This window comes from Octodon degus, unplaced genomic scaffold (assembly GCF_000260255.1).
Source record: "Octodon degus isolate 3935 unplaced genomic scaffold, OctDeg1.0 scaffold00069, whole genome shotgun sequence".
NCBI classification, from domain to species: Eukaryota; Metazoa; Chordata; class Mammalia; order Rodentia; family Octodontidae; genus Octodon; species Octodon degus.
Window position 1 is genome coordinate 5,285,915 of NW_004524645.1, and position 5,380 is coordinate 5,291,294.

Here is a 5,380-nt window from a genome sequence, read left to right on the forward strand (position 1 = left end):
AAAAAAAAAAAAAAAAAAAGTTATATTTCTGGCAAGTGCAAGGGCCTAAGTTCAATTCCCAGTTCTGCCAAAGAAACAAACAAACAAAAAACGAAAAAACAAAATCGAAAAATTGTTTTTCTGTTACATCAGGCACTGAGCTTCTGTAAAGGGTCTTCACAACTGAGTGTGCCAATGTTGGACGCACATTTCATCTCAGTAATATTTTAACCTACTTCTATTTGAATATTCAGATGCACTTTGCACTACTTAGTGACATCTTACAGAGTACTAATGCTGTCAGTTAACTTGTTATCTTGCACATTCAGGTTGTGGAATACAACAGGTTGAAAGTCTCTTACTGGGGCCGGGGAGATGGCTCAGTAGAATAAACGCTTCCCTGGCAAGTGCAAGGGCCTGAGTTCAATCCCCGGTTACGCCAAAAAAAGCTCTTACTGAACACTTACGGCCTCACATGGCTTCTTCCGGGTCTTGGGGGACATGCTTGAGAGAGTAGGCTGGCGGGGTGTGTGGGGTATAGGGGTGGTGGTGTTGAGTGAATGGACAGGCAGGCCAGGGGCGGGGCCTGGAGTGGCGCACACGCTGTGTGGCTACGTAGCGTGTTTACGCAATGCGGTACGTATTGCGTCTGAGAACTGCGGCTGCGCCAACGGTTGCGGCGGAAGATTCGGCCGGAAGTTCACGCGGGAAAAATCAAGGCTTGCGGGAAGCTTTCTCTGGCCCCCAGTGGAACTGTGTTGCCAGCAGCGGAGGCAGCCAGGTAGGCCTTGAGAGCCAACGTCAAAAGTCATGAAAAGAACAAGCAAAGAGCAGCTGCAGGAGGCCTCTGCAAAGTGCCCTACGGGTAGGCAGTATACTTCCGGGGAGCAGCTCCGCCAGCAGGACGAGAGCCTGAAGCAGAACACTGAGGAAATGGCGGCTAGCTTCTCTGTGCAGGCAGAGACTGGCTTTGAAAACCCTGTAGCAGAAGCCTCCTTCCAGGAGGACCCCCAGGGGGCCGAGGAACAGTTTGGCCAACTGTGGCAGTTTCTCACCCAGTCAGACCCCCCGCCGGACTGTGACATTAAGCCGCTCCTGTACCCGCTCTTTGTCTACCTGTACCTCAGCCTAGTGGAGCGTGGCCAAACGAGCATGGCAGAAAGGTTCTACAGCCGCTTCCATGGCCACTTCCTGCAGGTTGAAAGCCAAAGGGATGTGGTAGAGCAGCTGCAGGCTGCCCACACCATTCAGGACGTCCTGGCCAACCCCACGCTTCATGCCTTCCTAGACAGCAAGTACGTGGTGCGTGTTCAGGAGGACGGCTACCATTACCTGATGCGCTACCTACAGAGTGAGAACCATGCTGCTCTGTGCCACGTTCTCACCATGTACATCCAGCTGGACGTGCAGCCTGCCGGAGGGGCAGACAGCCAGCGCAAGAGCGGAATAGAGGCCCCGCAGGAGTTCAGTCCTGCCCCTGCCACGTTGCTGCAGGATGAGGGCGCCTTGGAGGCCCTGCAGGACACCATCAGGCGAGTCCGGGCTGGGCCCCACTCCCTTACCACCTTCTACTTGTACACCTTCTACCACATGCAACAGCAGCAGGAGCAGCTCTGTCTGCAGCTGAATACTGCTGAGGTTGCCCCTGACCGCAAGCTGCTCGCTGCTGGCTTTGACAACTCCTGCATAAAACTCTGGAGCCTGAGGGCCAAGAATTTGAAGTCAGAGCCCTATGGGACGGATGTCTCACGCATTTGTTTCACTTGTGATATTCCGGAACGGGAGGAGGGTGAAGAAGACAGCGCCAATGCGGAGATGAAGATCCTGCGGGGACACTGTGGACCCGTGTATGGCGTGTGCTTCCTCCCCGACAGCTCTGGGCTGCTCTCTTGTTCTGAGGACACGTCCATCCGATACTGGGACCTGAGCACCTTCACCAACACTGTGCGGTTCGAAGGCCATGCCTACCCAGTGTGGGACCTGGACATCAGCCCATACAGCCCGAACTTTGCCAGCGGGTCCTTTGACCGCACTGCCAGGCTGTGGTGCCTTGAACGCACGCACCCACTGAGGATTTATGCCGGCCACCTGGCTGATGTGCATTGTGTCAAGTTCCACCCACATTCCAAGTACCTAGCCACGGGTTCCACTGACCAGACTGTGCGACTGTGGAGTGTCCATCAGGGGACCACCGTGAGGCTCTTCACAGGCCACCGAGGCTCGGTGCTCGCTCTAGCCTTCTCCCCCAACGGGAAGTACTTGGCATCTGGCGGCGAAGACCAGAGGTTGAAGCTGTGGGATTTGGCGTCTGGAACCCTTTTGAAAGAGTTGAGAGGCCACGAGGACAGTATCACCAGCCTGGCCTTCAGCTCAGACAGTGGTCTGCTGGCCTCTGCCTCCATGGACAACTCCGTTCGACTCTGGGAAATCCAGGATACACACTACAGAGCTCCCATCTCAGGCTCCTCTAGGGAGCTTCTAGGTGTCCACAGTGGGCATATGAGCAAGATCCTGAGTGTGCAGTTCATGGGCTCCAATGAGCTTCTGGTGACTGGAGTTGCGCAAGAGGGTCAGGAACAGTAATGCTTAGCCTGGCTGGAACCCACTGGGCTGTAGTGGAAAGCCTCTGACCGCACTACAAATATTTTACTATACCTAATAATATAATAAAAATAGAAATAGTATATTTTGTATAATATAGAAATTTAAGTATTATGATTGCAATTATATAATTGTATTTATGTTATTGTATACATTGACTGTGAAAGCCTTTACCCTTTCCTCCCAGTTTTCCTTAGTGCCTCAGTGTTGCAAGGCTTGGATAAGGCTGATCTTATGTACATATCAAGTTGTGCACATTACAATAAAGCAAGTTGTAATGTGTGGAAAAAGTTTAAATAGTTCTCTGCTGAAACTGTTATGTCTTGTTTTTATTAAAGTGCATTTTCATAAAGGCTCTGAGTGTCAGCAGCTCCTTATTTTCAGTATATCTGCAACAACAACAAACCTTTTAACAAAAACAGTTGCCATTGAAGTATCCTAGTGGGTTAAGTTTGTGTGCTTTAGTTGCATTTGTATGTTCATCCCACTTTTTACTAGCTTGTGCTTTTAAGGCATGTGTATAGCCTCTCTGAATCGGTATCCTCTTCTGGAATGTAGGAGTAATCAGAAACTTGTGATTGCTTCTTGGTCCTTGGCGCAGGACTTAACTTCTTTCTGGTTGTGTGCACTTATTCGCCCACAAGGGCTTTTCCATACGTGGCTAAGAGTTTGATGGTGCCGTGGTGCCTTTAACCTTAGCCAGATGCATCCCATGTTGTGCTTGTGCTCCTCCCTCATGCAGAGTCTGCTTGCCTCACCTGGGTTCTGCTAGTCTTTAATTTTTTTTTTTTTTTGGTGGAACCGGGGAGTGAACTCAGGCCCTTGTGCTTCCCAGGGAAGCACTTATTCTACTGAGCCATCTCCCAGGCCCCCATACTATTCTTAATCTCTGAAACACAACTTAATTCTCTGCCACCGACTTTTTGGCACGTTTTAAAGAATGAGTAACTTATTGTCCGTTTTCTTTTAACATGATTTTACAGCTGCCTCTCACTATGACACTCAGAGAAGAAACATGAACGGGTAAAAAATTGAAAAAAATACTTAAATTATAATACTTGGTTTGGGGCTTACTTTAGGCTTACAACGATAACCATCAAAATTTAACTATCGTTTTCCTTTTAGGTGAAGAATCTCACTAGAAATATAATTCAGGTACATTCACATTTTATTTCTGAAAACTTTGGTATTACTCATGGAAGTAAAGTTTTTTCTTTGCAGATAATGACGATTAAATTGAATTAGTAAGGTAAGAGTTCTGGCCTGTGCAATAATGCGTTTGTGTCAGTGTGTGAGTGGGGGTTCTGTTCTGAGGAGTAAACCCTCGGTCTTTGCACTAAACTTCAGTCTCAGCCTTCTTTTGAAACGGTCTTGTGAAGTCACTAAGTTGCCCAGGTTTGCAACTTGCAGTGTATACTAATACTTGCCTTGACTTGCAGTCCTCCTGCCTCGGCCTCTCAGGGTGCTGCAATTACAGGTGTGAGCCGGTATGTCTGCTGTAATATGCTTTTTTGTCGATATTGTTTTATTTGTATAATTTAGCTGAATTATTAAAGTCTTGGTTTATCTGTTTTGTGGTCCTGGGCATAGAACCCAAGGCCACATATGTGCAAGAGAAGTGAGTTACACTGTCAGCCATACTGTATAACCTTGAAGGTTATTGCCTTTGAACAGTCATCCCAAATGTACGAGACTTCACATTGTATTTTTAGGTAAATTTAAAAATAATATACCTAAATATATTAATATACCTAATAATATAATAATGATAGAATAATTTGTATAATACTAAAAAACTTTAAATAAAATATACTCTGCTTTCATTAGCTTACGAAAGGAAAGAAATTCCAAAGGATTCCACTGTATTTGGATAAAAACAAGGGATCATATTTAATTTCCATTATATGATTTTAATTATTTATTTTTTTTGGTGGAACCGGGGATTGAACTCAGGCCCTTGCGCTTGCCACGGATGCACTTATTCCACTAAGCCATCTCCCTGGCCCGATTTTAATTATGTTAATGTATACACTGAATGAAGCTGGCTATTAGACATCAATTGGAAATCAGATGATGGCATATGTATATCATTGTGTGTGTATGTATAGAACTCGAAGTTTGGAATCAAAAGTGTTCATATGTGTATTAATTATTTAGCAAATGTTACAATATTCCCAAACAGGGATATCAGAAATAAAAAAGGGTCTTTTTTACTAGTGTATGGTCAAAGTAATGACATGGACCCTGGGAGTAGCTCAGTGGTAGTGCATTTGTCTCACATGGGCAAGCCCGAGTTCCATTCCTGACACTTAAGTAATTTATAAATCTCCAGGAAGTCCTAAAAGTCAATTTAGTAGAAGTATGTCACCAGTAATCTAACTAGGATAGCTAGATTGTATGCCCCTATTTATCAGTGGACTGTAAGAATCTAAAACGTCACTATTTTACAATCACACTTCATTTCTGCTCAGGCGATTGGATCTCTAGAGACTTCCTAAGTACAATACTAGGATACATGAGAGACTAGACTATGCACATCGGTTATTCTCTCATGACACAACATGGAACTTTTGTGCTTTCCTATGTTACAAACATGTGAAAGGAAGACCACTGAGGAGAGCTGCTGATGAGGTGGTGACCGTGTCGCATGGTCCATAGGCGTAGCAGTCCCTTGACGGGGAAGGGCAGCATGATCAGCACAGAGGAGCACAGGCAACACTGTGTCTCCTGTGAGTCAGCGCCCTGTGACAGTGCATTTCAGAATGAGCCAAGCAAAGAATGTGAGGGGGAGGTGCCCAGG

The 5,380-nt window shown here is 46.2% G+C and overlaps 2 protein-coding genes and 1 pseudogene across 3 annotated transcripts in view; 2 read left to right on the forward strand and 1 right to left on the reverse strand.

Moving 5' to 3' along the window:
- Positions 1-5,380, forward strand: part of Rab9a (RAB9A, member RAS oncogene family) — a 66,715-nt gene that overhangs the window by 44,583 nt on the left and 16,752 nt on the right. The gene's annotated exons all lie outside the window — the stretch shown is intronic.
- The window catches only part of Trappc2 (trafficking protein particle complex 2), a 42,391-nt gene that overhangs the window by 398 nt on the left and 36,613 nt on the right, over positions 1-5,380 (reverse strand). The window lies entirely within an intron of this gene.
- Positions 790-2,562, forward strand: LOC105742722 (annotated as a pseudogene).